Here is a 22,642-nt window from a genome sequence, read left to right on the forward strand (position 1 = left end):
TTTTCCTGAGTCCTATTGTAGTGAGCATATTCCAATATTCTCAGATATTTTAATAGTCAGACATGGGGCTTTATCCACATAAATAAAGAGTTTACATGATTTGTATATAAGCTACACAGAGTTTAGGGTCAGGCGTATTTTTGAAGTAGCTCTGTTTAAGTTTCCTTTCTTTGTTTTTGGTCACCATTTATCAATTAATCGTTAATCGATCGACAAGGTCAACCAACTAATGATTAATGAACTATGAGGGCTGTTCAATAAGTTCATGGCCTCACCCAGAAATACTGGTTGTTATAATACAGGATGTTACATTCTTTCGTGATGGGATAGTGATGCTTGAACATCAATGGACCAAGTGCATTGCTGTAAATGGAGATTATGTTGAAAAATAAAATATAAATTATCAGTTTGTGTTGTTCTGTTCTGGGTGAGGCCATGAACTTATTGAACAGCCCTCGCAATCAATAATTTGCATCCCTACATCATACCATAATGTGCGTTTGTATAACTTATGAAAATTTTAATAACTTGTTTCCTATGATACCTTTCTTGTGTACCAGGTCTTGTCTGGGTCTTGATCATCTCTGGTCTTGGTTTCAACTACAAGATTTATTAGAAATTTTAGACCCATAGGGTATTTCTCAAGTGTAATATAATAATTATTAATCAACTAATATCATCCCTGCTCCTCTCCACATACATTTTGGCACTGAAAACATATTATGCATGTTGGGCAGGACATATTAAGGTCATAATTCATGTACAAAATGTAGTCGCTCACTAATGAGGCGATTGAGGAAAAACTAATTGGCATTAATACTGCTTCATAATGGCAAACAAAGGGCCAATATGCTACTAATATATATGTTAATAAGCAATTAGTTGATGGTTAATGCATGCGTCTTAAATCGTTACCATTAAAACTATCAAAATATAGTTTCTGTCATGAATGTATTCTTGTGTGAGGTGCATAGAAAACCCAGTGAGTGCAGAATCAGACTCTATTATGTCAGTTTTATCTGCACACAGCCTCCTTCAGCTACATATGCTCACACAGCCTGTGTAGTCTCACCCAATAATTTCCACATTCAACATCAATCTGAAGTACTGGCTAATGGGCTGACCCTGTTGTCTTAAAAGAGTCAGCTCAGCAGTTCAAAAACACATTGTATCAGCAAAAAATAGACATAACTATGCAACAACAGTAGATTTACACAAGAGGCTGTGCGTGTTATGGAGAAAATTACACTTCTGCAACAATAGCATGACACCATCATATCATAAATTGGTACAGTAGTAAGTTATTATTTATTTTTTCTGTGATTTAGCCTTCTCTCAAAACAAAAAAAACACAGTAGATATATTCAGTTTGTAGTCCTCGACAGCATCCAATTTCTTTTTTTTATTTGCGCTCATATACTATGTTGATTCCAGTACTTTGGCTGGCATCCACGTGTACCATTTTAAAGGAAGGTCAACCTGCAGCCCTGTCAGTATATATTACCATTGATGTTGAACACAAAGGACACTACATATTGTACATTTCTTTCCAGCAGACCTGTGTTGACAAACCTAAGCGCCTCTTCCTGGCAGCCTGTTGGCTCTGCTCCCAAAGAGGTGATGCTTTGTTCAGGAAGGGTGTGTTTGAGTCAAGAGCACAGCGTTGATGATAAAATATGACTTTGCTAAAGATCCACTTGAGGTTGCTGTATTGGATTGTGTTGAGTGTTGGGCTCTCCTGTCCCTTGTAGCTAAATTGATGCTACTCCTCTTGAAGTATTTTTGACCTTAGAAAATATCAGCTCTAGTCTTATTTATACACATTTGAAGTCTACTTATATTGAAGGATAATTTCAGAGCCTCCATCCCTGCGTATCAGTATGTTATTCCACAAGATCAGACTGAATAGAGGGGTTAGCCTGGCCAGCCATTCAGTTTTCTCAGTGATAGAAAAAATTCTGAGATACCATCTAAGAATCAGGACAGAGGCACTGGATTCTGGAATCAGAAGACTTCAGAAGTACAGGGTGGGGAAGCAAAATTTACAATGAACATTTAGTTGTTTTTTTTCTCAGCAGGCACTACGTCAATTGTTTTGAAACCAAACATATATTGATGTCATAATCATACCTAACACTATTATCCATACCTTTTCAGAAACTTTTGCCCATATGAGTAATCAGGAAAGCAAACGTCAAAGAGTGTGTGATTTGCTGAATGCACTCGTCACACCAAAGGAGATTTCAAAAATAGTTGGAGTGTCCATAAAGACTGTTTATAATGGAAAGAAGAGAATGACTATGAGCAAAACTATTAGGAGAATGCCTGGAAGATACTATTAAAGAAGAATGGGAGAAGTTGTCACCCGAATATTTGAGGAACACTTGCGCAAGTTTCAGGAAGCGTGTGAAGGCAGTTATTGAGAAAGGAGGACACACAGAATAAAAACATTTTCTATTATGTAAATTTTCTTGTGGCAAATAAATTCTCATGACTTTAAATAAACTAATTGGTCATACACTGTCTTTCAATCCCTGCCTCAAAATATTGTAAATTTTGCTTCCCCACCCTGTACATACAACACTAACACCAGGAAGTCGAAGATCTTATAAAAGAATATGGATATTACAATCATTGGTCTAAATGTCCAAACATAATGATGTTCATCAAGTTCACCATTGGCTTAGGCATCCAAAACACGGTGATGCAGGGGTTCAGTGACTGCATTTGTACTCTTCTTCCACCTACTCTATGACCTGCTATTCCCAAGGCCAACAAGGCGCTCTGTCCTCGAACCGGCACCACAAGACAGGAGACATACAGATAGAAAAGTGGTACACTGCAAAACATTACAGCCCCATTTAGTTATGTCCACTTATTTTTTCTCTTCGACTGAAAGAGCTCCAACTAGTTTTGGACTTTGAACTCAGCTGTTCTCGTTTTCAAAAGTTAAACGTTCATTAATTCATCGTCTTGACTGACATACGCACCAACTCCTTTTTGTCGCGAGTCAAAGTCAGTTCCAAGTCAGCAAATCTCTTTACAACTGTTATCGGTTGTTGACTTGATTCAAAAATAAGGACTGAATTACAGATTACACCCTGTATTCACGGTGGTGCAGTAGATAGTACTCATCCATCCCAGACAGAAGGTCCTGGGTTCGATTCCAACACCAGTCGATGGAAGTGGGACCTTTCTGTGTGTTCTCCCTGTGTCTGCATGGGTTCCCTCTGGGTACTCCAGCTTCCTCCCACCACAGATAGGTTAAGTGGTTAATCTAAATTGCCTGTAGGCGTGAATGTGACAGTGATTGTTTGTCTCTATATGTCAGCCCTGTGACGAATGGGTGACATGTCCAGGGTGTGCCCCACCTTCACCCATAAGTAGCTGGGTGATTCTCTGAATTCGGTGCCTTTTGTGTCCCACAGATTTACCTTAAATATTTTCACATACAGTAAACCACTAAATGCATTTTTAAGTCAGAAACGGAAAGGCCCATGTGTCTTTGACTATAACACAGAAACATACTGTGAAAATCATGTTTTGTTTTGTTTTTTTTATGGATTGCTGAAAGTGTAGAGGTCAGCCAAATATGCATGTCCCGAGTGACTAAAGTTATATTTTTATTGGATTTAAAACCAAGAATAAACAGTTGTATGCCAAAGTTTTTTATATTGATGAAATGACCTGATTTTTTACTTTAACCTACATAAAAGAAATCTGAGAAAAACACACAATTGACTAATAAAATATCACAATTTAATCGTGTCCCTCAGTTTCGCTCAACCCCGTAACAGAACACCAATTCCCCCCTTTTTAAACACAATGGTTCAGTCCAACTTCCTCAGCACCCAGGAAGTGACATCACTCAAGTCTTCTCCAACTGACACTGTAAAGAGAGGTAGGTGTTAACATGCTTTCTTTCCTAAATTTCATTGTTTTTATTGTCAGACTGGCATTGTCAAGCTCACCTGTTCAACCCCGTTACATGTATGAATGATATTTAATATTGTTTTGGAAAAATCAAATGATAATGTTGGTAAAATATATGACATTCTTATTTTCCTCATGCCATGTGGTGTCCCATATCCCAGCTAATTGAGATTTGTGGCTACTTTCAGCTAAAATAATCAGCCCCATAACATTCAACCCCGTAACAAAATGGCACCAAATTCAGAGAATCACCCAGCTGGGATAGGCTCCAGTGACCCTAGTGAGGATAAAGTGGGTTCAGAAAATGAATGAATGAACCCTTCTTAAGTTTTTGTGACAAAAGCGTCACGTCTGTCTTGTCTGTGATTGGTTTACTCAGCTCCTGTTAATCTATATATAGTCTTTATATTTGGATTCAAGCACTGTGATTCCAGACAGACTTCTCATTGGGAAAGACAGATGGCTGGCCAGACTATAGAGGTGTTAGGATGGGGAAGAAATCGTGATGCTGCATAAGAAAATATGATAAACACTGGTTACTGGTAATAAATGGAAATATAGTAATAAAACAACAGAAAATGAGCTGTGTTCTCATTCAGGCTAATTAGAAAAAAATGATGGTTTTAGTGATGGCATTGTCATCTGAACATCTCTGCAAGTGTTAAAATAATAGTCAATAACCTTGTGCACATTTTCTATTCTACATTTTTACCTAAAACTGTGTCAGTGTTTGTCAGTCAACAATAATTCCATCATTTACTCTCGAAGATATTCTAATTAATGTGGTCTGGGAGGAAACAAGAATTATACCAACTTCTGTGGACTCAGCAACAGCACTTTTAATCACTAGCAATGTGAACCTTCACTGGCCTCAACTTTTCATGCAATTACGATTATGACTCAGGAAGACTAGACTAAAACAGCTCATTTCTCCAGTTAGACAAGTCAGTATGTAACTATTACAAAACCGAAACAGAAGTCCATCTGGAGACAGTGTCTTACGTCTAGAGCAATAATTGATGAAAATACAGTTTGTTTTCCCATTGCAGCTCTTAAAAACTGAACGTCACTTCCTGAAATCAAAGTTCCAAATTACAACCCATTACCTGAGCTTTGGTTTCATCATAGAGTGCAGTAATAATGCTAGCCATTTCTGTAAAGTGGCTTCATGATGGGAGCTTTTACCATCGCTCAACAGATGGAGAAGTGAACACAGCTGTAAATCCTCAGCTATGAAGACTGTAATAGACTCAGATAATTCTCTTAACCCTCTCAGACTTTGCCAAAAAAGTCAACAGCACCTCTTTCACTTCTTTTCTTCATAGCTGTGTTTATTGTCTCAGTTCGTAGCTCATGGTGAAAATGGCTGACATGTGTCCTCAGATTCATAATATTCCTAAAGTATCTCATTTTTGTGAGGCAGATTTTACAAACAGTGTGTCTCCCAGTTCATACTTCTCTACAAGTTTACAAAATCCATAATGTGCCCAGAACTTCAGTCTGAAGTTAACCCACAGTTCACTGCATGAGGGCAATGTCGCAACAGAACTTTACTGCTTAATTCTCTGACCCAAACTCAATTAAAGTACTGAAAAAAATCCACATAGTCTGTATCACAGGTCATCATTTGAGAAAGCTCCACATTTCTACTAAACACAAGTGTTTTCAGACAGGTATGTGGTTAAAAACAAGTTGGACAGCTATTTGACGATTCAGTCCGATGCAGCTTTACTCCGTAGTTCAATATACAGTCGCCAAAAAAATTATTAGACCACCCTTGTTATCTTCAATTTCTTGTCTATTTTAATGTCTGTGTTACAATTTTCTGTGTCTGATTGGAATCTCCAAAGACGAGTTCAGGATGCACTTGGTCTCAGTTTAAGAATTTATTCTGATCACATGTGAAATATAAAAGATAGCGCAACTCTCTCTGGACAAGACCTCCCACAGGAACTCGAGTCAAAGAGCCCCAAATTTCGAGTGTGGTTGACAATTATCTTCTTGGGTGACTCCACCCCGAACAAATATATTGGACTTCGCAACATCATCTGACTCCGTCTTCTGATTGGGCCTCACCTATTGACATGGCTTGCCAACCGTCAGTTCATGTCTTGTTACGGGGATGTGCTACTCAAAGTGTCATGACTGTTGTTTTAGACGTGTATCTATTGGAATGCAAGGTCTCAGCTTCTGTAGCTGCAAGATCATCTTCAGTGAGCAGAACCAACCCTGAATCTTATCTTTTTTTTTTTTTTGTAACTTGTATTTTATTAGTTTTAAAAGAACAACAACAAAAAGAAAACACAACAACATGAATAAGTCTGGGTAGCACAGTCTTCTCAATTATTTTGCTTATATAATGTCCATTTTTCCCACTTTTTGTTCATGTGTCGTTCTTGTAGTCTCAATCTGTGTGTTAGTTTTTCCATTAGAAATATGTCCTCGATCGTAGTTATCCATTGATCCTTTGATGGCACGTTCATCTTCCCCCAATTCCTTGTTATACATTTTTTTGCAGCTATCAACATCACCTTTACCAAATATTTATCGTATTCATGTATAGTGCCATCACCAAAGTTGCATAAATAAAGAATTTCAGGTTTCTTTGGAATTGTGTATCCTAATACTTGATATAGGGCATTGTAGATCATTTCCCAACATTCCGAAAGTTTTAAACATTTCCAAAAAACATAAGAATGGTCAACATCCATCTCCCCGCATTCTCTCCAACATTCCTGATGCCTCTGTAACGGTTTACTTTTAAACTTGGGTGTAATAAAAAAATCTTATAAGGTTTTTCCAGGCAAATTCCCTCCGTGTCCGAGAGCTAGTAGTTGTATGATGTAATTTCTACGTTTAGCCAATCTATATCATCGATTTCTATGTCAAATTCTCTTTCCCATTTCACTTTTACATAGTAAGTTGTTTGCTTATCAAGATTTATTAAGGCTTTATATAATGCTGAGATTATCCTAATATTGCTATCTTTATATGCTTTAGTCATGATTTGAACGATATCGCTCTCTTCCATGGAGGGTCCCACCTGTATTTCCCCTTTATAATAGTCTCTCATTTGAAGATAACAGAAAAAATCATGTTTCTCAAATTGATATTTTTGTGCCAAAGTTTGGAAACTCTCCAGCCTCCTATTATTTTCCAGAACACACCAAGCTGTAACTCCTTTAGTTACCCAATATTTATAGTTTGGGTCAATTTTGGATGGGACCCTGAATCTTATCATTACCAGCGCCCATGAGTTTACTGGGAGACAAGCTCATCAGTAGAGAAATACATGAAGTTACTGTAACATTTTAGAAAAGCTCAGAGCAAAACTCTTATTATTATTTGATAATTATTCTTCACCTGGTACAACTAAAGGTACATTTGTTTGGACACATATAATGATAACAAGAAAAATAGCTCGTAAGAGTTTAATTTAACAGCTGATATCTATCCATTTCCATGTTTTCTTGATAATAACCAAAATCACTTCCCTTCTTACATCAATATCTATGGCATTGTACTGACAAAAACAGTGCTTTTAGGCATTCCATGTTTTCTTTTCTGTCTGTTTTAGTCACGATACACACAGGAGTTAGCACTTGATTGCATAAACATTGTTTCTGATGACTTTTGACGGTCTACTAATTTTTTCTGCGACTGTAGAAGCTTAGAAAAATGTTATACCTTCAAGTCCTCTGTCTTTATGTTTATTAGTCTTTTGATCTGAAGGGAGAGGACGGAGCTGCAGAATGAATGAGTCACACACTGTACCAGGAGACATCCTTGACATCTCTTTTTACAACAAAACACCTGCAAGAAGTTGAAAAGAAAATGATAGAAGACAAAGGGAATCAGAGTGAGTGTAAGACCGAGAGAGTTTCCAAAAAGAGACAGAGTGAGAGAGAGAGCACTAGGTTTTCATTTTGTAGAAAGACAGCTGGAGATAAATAAATAACTTTGTAACAAACACAGGTAGCTGTCTGCTCATGTTGTGGCTCCACCAGGACATGGCTGTGCTTCGTCTTTGAGTTTGTGCTTCTATATGTTGGCGAACATTGCTGCAGGATTTGGACTCACAGGTTGAGAAATTTTACCTCTGGATATCTCATGGGTGTTTGCAACACATCGCTCAGATCATGTCTTTGAAAAACACCATTGTTATTCATGAGAGGGTTCACATGGTTTACCTCTGATCTGAGGCTTATGTCTGTGGTCCTCAAAAACCGTCCATGATTGAAATCAGGACTAAAAGCTGCGACATCAGACGTGTCACAGATGTGCTGGTGAATGGCAAACTTTTGACCTTTACATCAGTCCAATCAGCAGGTTTCACAACAAAATGTGGTGGTAAACACAAAAGAGCTGCAGGGAAACAGATTCAAAGGTATTCACACATTCCCCCCGGGTACAAGCGCATGGTAGATGTTTTCAGTGTGTGACCATAAAGCAGTGTGGTCTCACAGCAGCAGCATAATACCAGACATGTACACAAGAGCAACCAGTGCCTTAAGTTATCGGCCTATTTTTCTTATTTCTGACATGTTGTTGTTGATGTAAACGGAGGCTGGGAGAGGCACATGGCCGCTGTGTTAAAAAGAACAACCAAGCTGTCACACATGAGCACTTATCTGTGTCACGGTTTCTTATTGAACAAGGATCCCACACAAACACACACAGTCTCAGGATGTGACACAAACAAAGTCCCTGTCTTTGTTTCTCTCTGTTGCTTATGTGTGTCTCTCTCTTTCTCTCTCAGATTTCACCTTCCTCCTCCCACATCTGTTGATAACAACCTTGATCTAGAAAATTTGTGGAGTGGTGATTTCACTTGATGAAAAGGGGACATTTCTGTTCATATCTCTGTTGGGAAAATAAGCAGCCACAAACTGAAAACTTCACCTGATTTAACATGTTCATCATTTATATTACGACAAAATGAAGCACACTGTGAATCCTGACACTAGTCGTTTTTTCCATTGGACATCCGCGCAGAACTTTACCGATATTTACTAAATGTCGAGAAAACAGAAGTGCGTAATGTAGGTTTTTCCATTAGATACATTTTTATGCGCAAGTTACAGGGGTTGGACAAAATAATGGAAACACCTTCACCTCAAGATGATAATGCCCCAATCCATACAGCTAAAATTGTTAAAGAATAGCATGAGGAACATTCTAATGAAGTTGAGCATCTCGTATGGCCGGCACAGTCCCCAGACCTCAACATTATTGAGCATTTATGGTCAGTTTTAGAGATTCAAGTAAGACGTCGATTTCCACCGCCATCGTCTCTAAAAGAGTTGGAGGGTATTCTAACTGAAGAATGGCTTAAAATTCCTTTGGAAACAATTCACAAGTTGTATGAATCAATACCTCGGAGAATTGAGGCTGTAATTGCTGCAAAAGGCGGACCTACACCATATTAAATTATATTTTGTTGATTTTTTAAGGTGTTTCCATTATTTTGTCTAACCCCTGTAGATTTGTGTAATTTGAGGGTCAATGGAAGAGCGACTACTGAGACATTTTACAGTCACCTCATGCACAGATCGTCACTACCTTTAACCCTTACAGGTCCACAGTCACACCCCCATGACTCAATCACATGACATTTTCAACACATCGTAATGTCGGAAGTTGATCATGTAGACCACTGGGGATAATTACATTTGAAAGTGCGGAACACTCTCCCACTTTTTATTTGATGTTGATAGAGCAAGTACAACCTGAGATATGACGTTTTGAAACCGGAGCAAACAATTGTGAATAAAAGTATGAAAATGAGGTGTGTATGTGGGGGGGGGTTATATTTCTGACCATATCTTCGTCATTTTTTGTCCTTTTCAAAACGGAAAAATCTGGACGAATTTGCAGCTTCTAATCCACAGACAGCTTTAGCATTACAGGTATGGGTGAGAATAACCCCACCAGGACCAGGGGTGGGGTGGTTGGGGGTGGGGGGTGGGTTGAGAAAATAGGAGAAAATGCCTATGTAAAGATATGCTTCTTTGTCAAATATTTGAGTATAGTTTTAATTTATTACAATTTTGATTTTATATACCTAGTACTTGGAACCAATATTCACTTATATAGTCTTTGAAAAGGTTCATTAAGCATCTTTGTGTTATTTATGCAATAAATTATGTATGTTTCAAATCGGATTTTATATTTGTTGTGTGTTTTTTGGCCTTTTGCATTGATATAGTAGGTTAAAGTGAAAAAAAACAATAGACAGATGAGATAGATGAAGTTGTGCTGAAAAAAAAAAAGATACCAAACATGGGTACATTTTTTTTTTTTTATATAGTATATAAAGACAAAATCAAAGGTACTCAAAAATGGCCAAAATAGGCTCAGACCCCTAAGGGTTAACTTTCAAAATAGCATAACCATGATAACTAAAACCTACAAGGATCTGAAATGTCCCCTCACTCTATACGGCAGGTCAAGTGTTAAATGTGGTGAACAAGGTAAAAAAAAATAAAAAAATTGGGTCACATCATCAAGAATTATCTGTGTGATGATGACGACGTGCAGTAACACCAGGGTCGCGAACATGCTGGCACACACATTTTACTTGTGAAAGCCCTCATTGGAGCCTTCGGTACTCCCCTCCACAGTCTGCTTAGGATGCACTAGAGCTAAAACTGGAAAGATATTTAATGATGCATTCAGAGTCACGATCAAGCTCTTAATATGCAAATAAAATATAATCATAATGGCCTTAACTGAGCCTACACTGACACAAGGTACTCCTCTTGTTTTCTGAATAATATGTGTTTTTATCACTTTGTGTTTGTAAAATGTAATGGTTAATGTCCCATTCACATTAATGTGGATATTTTGCAAAGCAGATATTTTCCTCTATATTTGCTCCGTTCGTCCACATGTAAACAGTGTTTTAGGTAAAAAAAATTAAAAAAAATAAAAAAAATTTAAGCTCCACTGTGTGTGCGTATAGATTAGAAAACCACCATTTTGCTCATGTCAGTTATTGTTTTGTGTAATCAAGCTGCACCTGAAACATCAAACCCAGGTGTAAAAATCAGTATATGACCTGCAGTAGATCTAGGTTATGAACAAATCCATATCATGTAAAGAATACACTTCCACAGCCACACTTAATGGAACTTAAGTTTACAATTTAACTAGGGCTGTCAAAATTAACGTGTTGACGTAGATTAATCAGTCATCATGATTAATCTGATTAAAAATCTTAACACAATAACCCATCTGCAGAGCAGAATGATTCTGAACGTCCCTGCCGACACATTTGGGGCAGTTTGTCCAAGTAGAGCCAGCATCACGCATGCACAAATGGGCAGTTGATCCGGTAGTGACAGGCAACAGAACCAACCCATAAAGATGGAAGACGGACGTCGGCCCTCTCAACGGGAAATTTAAGTACAAATGAAACTTTAAACCAAGATGGAACAGTCGACCGACAAAGTATTATGCCCACTCTGCAGGAAGGAGTTTTCTTTTCACCAAAGCACTTCAAGCTTAAAATACCACATAAATGTGATGCATACGTTTGTCGGGGATTCTGCTAGCACTTTGGCTAACACATCACCCAGTTTAAGTGCATATATTCCCTTCTTTCTTGAGTCTGTTTGGTCATGCAAAATGAAACATGATTAATATAAGTTAAAAATGAATGATATTTAATTGTGATAAATCAAAATTAATCTACAGCAACCCTGTGATTAATATGATTAATAATTTTAATCGTTTGACAACACAAAATTTAACTTGTTGTTGCTGCACATTCATGACAGATTCAAGTGTCTGTGTTTGTTACATCTAGTATTATCCACAGTTTGTCCAACTCAAACTATGGCTTGTCTGAGTGTTTGGATGAGTTTGTGGTCGTTTTTGTGTTGGCACTGTATGAACAGAAAATAACTGTTTAGAAATTATTTCCATTAGTGTGGACAAAGCATTACATCTCAGATACAAGACTAAAAACAGCATGAAATTCCAATTTTTGAGAATCCACAGTCTGTGAAATTGTGGTGTTTTTATCTTGAAAAGCAAGTAGTCATTTTTGTAAAATGGACATTTGTGATTTTTTTAACCCATAAAGACCCAGTGTGACATTTGTGTCAGTTCCTAAATTACTTTTTCCTCTATATTTAACCTTTCTTACGTGATTTATCACCATTTATTGTAATACTATCCTCTTTAGTTTGAGTTTTCTCAGTGAAAATCTGGTATTTTCATAAATTTAATTCACTGATCATGTAAATGTTGATTAAAGCTCAGAGTAAATTCAAAGGTTATTTTATCAAAAACAGAGAAAACTGAAGAAACAGTGACTTTTTCAGTAAAATCTATCATTAACTGAACATGAACCCAGTATCTCCATTCACTGTCATTGATCCAACTCCATGGGGTTTACTGGTGAATTAATGTTGTAGAAGATGACTGTTTCCACGTTCACTACAGAGCCTCTGAGCGTCCAAATGAGTCATATCTGATGACCATGAAAAGATGAAAAAACTGTATTTTATACCAATTATTTACATGTATTAGTTGATCAAGGGATCAAACAGTTTATATCAGTGGATAGTTTTGGTAGATGGTGGATGTTTGGTCTTTATGGGTTAAAAAAGGGCAAAAATATGTGTTTAGAAAAAAGGACAAAGCATAAATAAATCTTTGTCTTGTGCCTGTGTTTGTTTTATTGTCTTGCACTGATATGGATGTATGTGCTTGAATCTTAAAGTAGATATGCATATGTAATTTGTTACCATATGGGCGAAGAAGGGAAATCTATAAAATACATAGAAGAAGCAGCAGGTTTTTGGGTTTAAAAAAACACAGGATATGCTATGGTGTGTCACAGCAGAGGCTTGTCACTATAAATAACTGCAACATATTGAAGTTTTAGACAACTGAGTATGTTAGTCACTGAAAAATAAATAAATAAGTAACTTATTGTCTTTTTGGAGAATAGGAAAGGCACAACAATAAAACGAGAACATATCGTCTTCTTATTTTTAGAACTGAGCCCCGATGAAGCCTGTCTGGGAGAAAACTTTACATAAAACTGCCACTACCACAAAAAAGAGTCGCGCACACTCACAGAGACACGCACGCGCTCGCTCAGAGACACAAGCGCTGTGTGAAGCATCCAGTCTGTCACTGTGGCAGAATCCTTTGTGCTTTTGTGACTAACACAAGGGAAGCAGGCCTCTAACTGACACGCTCTGTTTGAAGGAAAGCGTCGCCCGTAGACACAGCGTTAAACCTCATCAGATGCAGGATCGTTTGTTAAAGTGTATGTTGAACGTGCTGATGGGGCGGGTAATTCAGAGGGCAACATGAGTGGGCACGAGGAGGATAATATAGCTTCAGTAGGCACAAATTAAAGGTTATGTGCTTACTGGAGCATGTGTTGGGATGAAGTCATTTATCATCTTTCGTTAACAAAGTTAATTTAAATCTCGCCAGAAATGTATGTAAGGGTTAGCAGAGGATGGGATATACTCAGCATGCTTTATATTGTGTCAAGCCTGAACAAACTGCACTTTATTTCACATGCATAATGAGTTACAGTAGATGGATGCAAACACCACTTGATAATTGGGAATTGATGAGGTTATATTGACACTATTGCCATGAGCCGTTCTGCTTATTGGACCGACTCTTCATCGATTCCCATATTGATACCTGATCAATTCTCTGTGTGGAAAAAAACAGATTTTCAGGGTCAGTGCATCTGTATTATTCTCTCTGAGGGTCAATAAAGTGCAGAAAGAACAGCCATGTGAGTCAAGTGGTGAAGAACTCCACTTCTAACTGGTGTTTGTGGGCTAACATTTAGTGTGTATGGACGGACATGGTTTTCATTAGCATCACAAAAATTGGATTTGTGCGTGGGGATGTAATGATTATCGGTATAACGACAAAACCGCGGTAAAATTCCCGACGGTTAGTATTACCGTTTAAATTCTTATTATCATGATATCCGTGTTTGATTACCGCACTTTGAAAGAGAAAGAGAGAGAGAGAAAGAGAGAGAGAGAGAGAGAGAGAGACCCAGTCCAAGCGCACAGAGAGAGAGAGACTATCTATGAAAAAGAAACTAAAACAACTCAAACTTGATAATGGAAATGGTCAAACAATGGCCATAAGGTGCCATCTTTAATGCACATTTGTACGGTTGATGTTTACATGTTAATATTTGAATGTTTCTGCCACAGAAAGTACATTGTGCCTATTATTTAGTTTTCCGTTTTGTTTTGTTTTTTCCAAAATACAACTTGGTTAAATTATTTCAGTGTGTGTATAAGTACTTTTTGAACATTTTGAGCACATTTAAACAAAACTGCGATAATAATGATAACTGTCATAATTTTGGTCACAATAACCGTGATATGAAATTTTCACATTGTTACATCCCTATTTGTGTGTGTCACTTCCATTACCATTGTTGGTGAATTTGGGCTGCACGATTCTGGGAAAAATGTGAATCACGATTTTTTTTTTTTTATTATTATTATTAGAATGGACTCTGTGCACAGCCCCACTACTTCCTGAACTTCAGGTGGCTCCTTTATTTCCCGTCTTTCAATATTGGACACACTGATTAATCCAGGTGTGTCTGCTACTTCTGGTTGTGACTACTGATTAATTAGGCGCACCTGGATTAATCAGTGTGTCCAATATTGAAAGACAGGAAACAAAGGAGCCACCTGAAGTTCAGGAAGTAGTGGGGTTGTGCATAGAGTCCATTGAGATCATGATTCTCTGACTTGATATACGTGAGGGTGTGATACATAACTAAAATAACTTACACTGCCGTAAAACGAAAGTGAAACTTTACATGCTTTCAACACCTGACTCCTGACTTCTATGCCTCTATTATACAGCAGACCTTACACGAAATTTTCACAACTTCTAACCGATATGCACTAGGCCTCCTCCATATGCTGGGCCCCATGAATTTGTCATGTTTACCCCCCCGCCCCTTAACAGCGCCCCAGTTGTCACCTGCTATGTTTGAATGAGAGACGCAGTTAAAATCCTGTGATGCAAAAAGCCCAAAAATAGGACCAATGGCCCTGTACCTTACCGGCCAAATTAAAAGCTTTGGGAAATATATCCAGATGTCATTTATTATCACCCAGTTATGTGTATTTATTATATTACAGAAATAGCCCATGTTTTGGTCGTATTCCAATCAGATCTGTAAAAAAATTCAAATTCCAACTTGATATCATTGATACTTACTGATTTATTGGATCAATCCACTTCCTATCTCTTATAATGGGAAAATTTTTCAAAGTCGCACCAAATCCAGAATCAGATCCGGATGGAAATAATTTCAATACCTTGTGTTGACATCATCATAAAGAAGCTGTATACCAAGTCTGAAGTCAATCAGAACTGGAGTTTCAGAGAAGACGACTGAAATTTTTTCCCCATAAGAGCCCATGTTAAATTTTCCATAAGTTCCCGGATCCAGAAGAAGATCCTCTTCAGTATGTGGCCATTACAGGGGTTGGACAAAATAATGGAAACACCTTAAAAAAATCAACAAAATATAATTTAATATGGTGTAGGTCCGCCTTTTGCGGCAATTACAGCCTCAGTTCTCCGAGGTATTGATTCATACAACTTGTGAATTGTTTCCAAAGGAATTTTAAGCCATTCTTCAGTTAGAATACCCTCCAACTCTTTTAGAGACGATGGCGGTGGAAATCGACGTCTTACTTGAATCTCTAAAACTGACCATAAATGCTCAATAATGTTGAGGTCTGGGGACTGTGCCGGCCATACGAGATGCTCAACTTCATTAGAATGTTCCTCATGCCATTCTTTAACAATTCTAGCTGTATGGATTGGGGCATTATCATCTTGAGGTGAAGGTGTTTCCATTATTTTGTCCAACCCCTGTATGTTTTGGTCATCTCCCCATCAGGGCTGGACTGTAGAAATTTACACTGGATATCATTTATATTTACTGAGTTATTGAATCGATCCACTTCCTATCTCTTATAATGGGGAAATTTTTCAAAGTTGCACCAAATCCAGAATCAGATCCGGATCCAAATAATTTCACTAACTTTTGTTAACATTATCATAAAGAAGCTGAATACCAAGTTTGAAGTCAATCAGAATTGTAGTTTCGGAGAAGACAACTGAAATTTTTGTAACGAACGACAACAGACGACGACAGATGCCGCATGACGACAATAGCTTACTGCCTGTCAGCCAGTAAGCTAAAAATGGACAAAAACAAAGACTTGTTATACTGAGTATCACAAACTCAACCTTAAGCATAAAATTATTACTTTACAGACATTGCAACAGTCATCGCTCCATGTCCATGTTGCAAATTGGTGCAAAACTTGTGTTCCTGGGTGAAATCTGAAGAAACCAGATTGTAAATTGTTGTTTTATCAACTATTCTTGATTTAGAACATGATAAACTTGAAACACAAGCCTGTAAACAAAACAAAACAAAACACCACACTGGTCTCCTTTTTCTTGTCGTTTATAGGTTAAGCAGACATGATGGCAAATTTGTATATTACTGTCACCTACTGTTCAACATGTGCATTCTTGTTGCAGATGTCCACATAGTATGTAAACACTGAATTTACATTATAATATTGTTTTATCATCCAGTCCTATAAGAGAAAAACAAACCAACTGAAGTATTCAAGATACTTAAAACTCTCTATCATCTACCATTTCCACAGTGCAGAAAACAGACTTTGCTGTTACCTGCCTGTTCGGTGCAGTAAATACCCATGTCTATGTTACCAGATTGCATTGGAGGTTTTCTGTTATAAATTTGTCAAACTTGATAAAGCTACTCCAGTCATTACACTGCTGTTTTCACATCTACGACAAGCAAAATGACCTTTGCGTAAAATCTCTTTCCCTTCAACCCTTTATCGGGCAAGTGACTATTTTTGGTAATTTCTGCACACATTACAAGACAGTGACATCAACAGTTCCAGTGAGAACAGTGAGTCAACAATCTCAGGTCCAATGTGGTCTACAGGGTCTGTAAGGTCCACCTCTGCATGAACAGTGAGTGTACCTGCTTTATTAGGTACCATGAAGTAATGGTACTAATGTAAGGAATGATGTTCAAAGGGATAATGTGGATGTGGACAGGGGTCTAGATCAGCACTTATGTTGGTCTAATGTTCTAAAAGTGATGTTGTAATGTTTAAAAATACATATTCCTACCACCTTACGAGTGTTTTTCATATTTTTTTTTATATATACATGTCTTGGATTTTTTTTTTTTTTTCTATTTACAGGCAATGAACCAAATATGGTAACTTCATTGACCTTGACTTTCTACATAATATATTTTATTTGTTTTTTAGTTTCACAAAAGTTATAGTCTTGTTATGTCCTCCAATAACACACTAATGCTGAAATTTTGAATTTCAGAGTATTAACCCTTTTATGCATAGGTCACTACAGTGGACAGTTATTCTACAGCTGTTCTGTTGTATATTGATGGGTTTTGTTGTTTTAGTTCCATATCAGCCAACACAGTGGACACTTATGCACCATCCCATACACTGACATTCATACCATTACTGTAACTATGTTTTTCTTGATAAACTTCATCTACAGTGACATGTTTGAATGCAAATCAATTGTTATTTGTTAGACAAAAAGGTTTTTTTTTTGCATATTATCCCCATGAAGTGAGTAGTTACTAGCATTAGAATATGTTAAAATGTGAAAAGACATCAGATTAGCTGCATTAAAAATATTTTTATTTCATTGTTTTCATATTACTTTCTGATATTGGGTTTTAAACACGTTTCTTTACTTCAAAAATGAAATGCATGGATATTTTTGTAATTCCATAGAAAAAAAAAAAACTCTATCACATTGTTTTTTTCATGGCTAAGGAGGAATAAAAACACTCAAAAAATAAATCTTGACTCAGGTTCTCACAATTCATGCATGAAAGGGTTAATATGAGAGTCATATAAAGCAGTGTTTTTCAATGTGGGGTCATCTGAAATTTCTAGTAATTGACAAAAAAAAACAGCTTACTAATAAAAAATATATGGTGAGTTGAGCGAGACAATCACAATCCATAAAAGACATGACAAACTGAAGCTGAAACTGAAGCACTGTGGTTCTGTTTATCTGTCAAATGTTCATTGTGGTCGGTTTCAGATGCTGCAGCTCTTTCATAATTCATAGTTTGAGTTCTTGTTTGTTCAGTATTAATTGTCAGCCTTGTAAATCCAAGTTGGACTGACTGTACATATCCTGACCAAGGAAAAAAAAAAATCTCACTTTGTGCAGTAATCTCAATTTTTCTTTTCTGCCTCCGTCCATAATAATATAGGTTATATAGACTAAATGTCATCTAAAATTTATGTTTATTTGCAACATAGTATAGCAAACCATTACATGTTCAAAAACAAATTAATTTCAGAAAAAAAAAGTCTCCATTTTGGATGTCTGGGGTCGCCAGAAATTTGTGAGATTAAAATGGGGTCACGACCCAAAAGACGTTGGGAACCACTGATATAAAAGGTTAAAAAAAGACAAAAAACATCTTTTTAATCATAAAGTTAACTGCTGTTATTAAATGTAGTTTGCTTATACTTATGATGTATTTGACGTGAACTTCCTGTTGTTTGTTTGTCTACTGAACTTTTAATTTGACATGTAGAGCATACTGTAAATGAGACAACATGTTTAGCTGTCATAAAACTCCTCAAACTACTTCTCAAAATCCAGCAGGGCTTTACGAGTATCAAGAGATTTCCAATGTTTTCACTATGCTCGTCTCTGAGCTGCCAGTCAGAAATGAAAGATGAGTGGGACATAAAACCAGACGAGGCACAACTGTGAGATACACATTGAAGCATTACAGCTCCAAACGCCAACATTTAATCTCCAAGCCCCAGCATCAAAGTCCTAATCCCCCACATTTTTCATCAAATCAATCTTAAGTAAATATACTTCCATCTTTTATTTCTTTTTCATTTTGACATGTAAACTGGCAATAATTTGAAAGCCCAGAGGAAGGCATCAAAGTAGGGAGTCAGAACCATTTCAGATACAACATGAGATCAGACAATCCCTGATGGAAAAGGACTTGAGAAGCTGAATAGAATTCAGCTGAAAGGAAATGAGCCACAGCGTGTGTTGTGTGTGTAACTACAGCTACACTGCATGTGAAACGGCGACAAGCTCAGCCGATTCACAAAGAATACACCCACAACAGCATTACAGCGTCTTAAGTTTATATAAGTGCATTGATAGGCAATGTGAAGCTTGGAAGAGAATAAATCCAGCATCCAGAAGGCAACAGTAAATCAGCATTTCTAGCTGAGCCTACAATAATACATCCTTGTACATTGAGGAACATATCAGTGAAAATATATTAATGCCTTGAATATGGTCTGGTTCATTAAATAAACTTCACCAAATGTAACGTACTGAAGTTATCTTTTTTTGGAAGCTTCTGCAGATACATAAATAGATTTAGAACACCTCACTAGAGATGTTTGAAAGGATTAATATTAATTTGATTGGATAAATATTATGATTATTATGATTGTTATTACTATTAGCAGTAGTAGTAGTAGTTTTATAGTTATAGTAGTAGTTGTAGTAATAGTAGTAGTAATAGTAGTTGTGCTAGCAGTAGTAGTAGTAGTAGTCGTATTAGTAATAGTAGTGGTAATAGTAGTTGTAGTAGTAGTAGTAGCAGTAGTAGGAGTAGTAGTAATAGTAGTAGTTGTGTAGTAATAGTAGTAGTAATAGTAGTTGTACTAGTAGTAGTAGCAGTAGTTGTAATAGTAATAGTAGTGGTAGTAGTAGCTGTAGTAGTAATAGTAGTGGTAGTAGCTGTAGTAGTAGTAGCAGTAGTAGAAGTAGTAGTAATAATAGTAGTTGTAGAAGTTGTAGTAGTAATAGTAGTAATTGTAGTAGTAGTAGCAGTAGTAGAAGTAGTTGTAATGGTAGTAGTTGTAGTAGTAACAGTAGTGGTGGTAGTAGTTGTAGTAGTAGAAGTAGTAGTAATAATAGTAATAGTAGTTGTACTAGTAGTAGTAGAAGTATTAATTGTATAGTTATAGTAGTAGTTGTAGTAGTAATAGCAGTAGTTGTGGTAGTAGTAGTAGTAATAGTAGTTGTAGCAGGAGTTGTAGTAGTAATGGTAATGGTAGAAGTAGTTGTACCGTAATAGTAGTGGTAGTAGCTGTAGTAGTAGCAGTAGAAGTAGTAGTAATAGTAGTAGTTGTAGAAGTAGTAGTAGTTGTAGTAGTAGTAGTAGTAATAGTAGTTGTACTAGTAGTAGTAATAGTAGTGGTGGTAGTAGATATAGTAGTTGTAGGAGTAGTAGTAGTAGTAGAAGTAGCTGTAACAGTAGTAATAGTAGTAGTGGCAGTAGTAGTATTAGTAGTAGCAGTAGTGGAAGTAGTTGTAATAGAAGTAATAGTAGTAGTAGTAGTGGCAGTAAGTAGCAGTAGTAGTAGTGGCAGTAGTAGGAATAGTGGCAGTAAGTAGCAGTAGTAGTAGTGGCAGTAGTAGTAGTAGTAGCAGTAGTAGTAGTAGTAACCACACATTACACATGTGATGGGGACACATGGGTGTGGGACTGATTCACCAAATGCTGAGGCCACAGTCATTGGCTTAGGCTCCGATAATGTTTCAGCTGATGTGGGTAAAGACGTGCACATGCAGATTTTCAGACATTCTTTGTGTTGTAGTGGAGAACTTTTCAGGTGGTGGAATAAATTTATAGTGCTGGTACCTTTCGTGGCAACGGTTTTCCGGCATATTTTGCAGATAACCGCTTTTTGTTCGTCATCCTTGAGAAATCTGAACCACTACCAGATAATAGAGCCTGTGCGGTTTTTCTTCAGGACAATATCATCCGTCTCCACTTTATTTGCACTTTCCATGCGACTCTCTCTCCTTTCCTGATATACAAACGCATATGTGCAGCAGAGAGTTTTTTTTGGATGGACGGCAGAGCCAGTGCTGCAAAGGCATGATGAGGGAACGGCAGAAGTGGAACTCCTACTGCTGATATTAGTGTGTTTCAGTTCGGAGCCTTCAATACAATAGTCTGTGAGGTGTACCCAGAGTGCAATTTGTCAAAAATACAGAGGGAGGGGATGGTTTTTTTGTTTTGTTTTTTTTGTCGGGGGGGAGGGGGTAGTTATAAACGTGAAACGAAAGTGAGACATTACATGCTTTCAACGTCCAACTCACAGGTTCTACTCCTCTCTTATACAGCGGACCTTACACGAAAATTTTCACAACTTCTAACCTGTATCCACTGGACCCCTCCACTGCTCTATGGGCCCCCACAAATGCTGGGCTCCATGAATTTGTCACCTTTACCTCCCCCCTTACAGCGCCCCAGGACATGGGGACGTTCGCGAATTCTGAGACCGCCGACAGTTCGGTTCAGGTGAACGGTAGTGCCAGTAACGTAAGCTACAGGTGGAAGAAAACTCAGTCACAGCCTGTCTTTTTTCTCAGTTGGTTGGTTGTCCCCCCCAAGGATGAAATTCACTGAACAGAAGTGGGATGTAAAAACTAGAGGGGGGAGGGTTGATCCCCCCATCCCCCCAAACAAATCGCACTTTCCAGGTTAAAACACAGTAATGTCCCGTCAGAGAGCGAACTTTAATTGATTACCATTCCAACCTATTTCAATATAAAGTAGCTCGTTTTGGACAATCCCTTATGGTCCAACTAAAGCAAAAATGAATTTAAAAGTAAAAATGTGGGTCATTTAGCAACACTAATCTCTCAAATTGTCTCTAAAATGTCCTGTCGGAGAGATTTCCAGTACTGTGTTCTGACCCTTGCATATACTCCAGGAAGTACTCCGTGAAGTAGAATGCACACAGTATGAAAAGACTGGACGCAAGTGGAACCCAAGTGCAATATTTGACATCCTAGACAGACGTCTAACACAGCACCATACACATGCTGAACGTGAACCAGTATGGCAGCTCAGAGCAGCGTCACAGGTACAAAACTAGGATTGGAAGACCCTCCGTCTTCTCTAAGGTCTCCGATTTGGGAGCATTTCGGAATCCCTGCCAATTATGTTAGTGAAGAGAGACAAGTTGACAAAACAAGAGCGGCATTGTTTTGATTAGATCAGTTATATTTAAAGTTTTGTTTTTTTTAATGAAATCCGTCTCCTTCACTGTACTAAAAATGTATTGAAAATGTATCGAACCGAAGATCCCTGTACCAACAACATATCAAACCAAAATTTTACTGTGCAGTTACTAGGGATGGGAATCGTTAAGAATTTAATTCCTTTATCGATATTGCTTATCGATCCAATTCCTTATCGATTCTCTTATCAATTCTCATTGGGTGAGGGAACAAAAGAGTACAAACTGTCTTTTATATTTCCATCTCTGCACAGAAAATATAACATATACAGTATGTACAAATAATAATAGATGACGGTGGGCCCAGTGCGGGGGGGTGGGGGGGTGCAGTGAAAGTGAAACTAAAGACGCTTTACTAATTCCTCTATTGCCGCATTTCTACTACGTGGAACCGGTTCAACTCGACTTGGCTTGTCTCCCGTTGTTGTGCACCTCATTTCCTTTCCCTTCTTACCTTTGGAAACTTGTATTTGAGGAGTTACAATGTTTGTTGCCCACACTGGAACCGGCCCAGCGTTCAGTCTGCCGCTACATTCACAAGCGCTGCTAGG

At 37.5% G+C, this 22,642-nt stretch overlaps 1 protein-coding gene across 1 annotated transcript in view; it reads right to left on the minus strand.

The window, feature by feature from the left end:
- The window catches only part of LOC115417723 (ephrin type-B receptor 1-like), a 205,403-nt gene that overhangs the window by 137,718 nt on the left and 45,043 nt on the right, over positions 1 to 22,642 (minus strand). The window lies entirely within an intron of this gene.

This window comes from Sphaeramia orbicularis, chromosome 4, assembly GCF_902148855.1.
Source record: "Sphaeramia orbicularis chromosome 4, fSphaOr1.1, whole genome shotgun sequence".
Lineage (NCBI taxonomy): Eukaryota > Metazoa > Chordata > Actinopteri > Kurtiformes > Apogonidae > Sphaeramia > Sphaeramia orbicularis.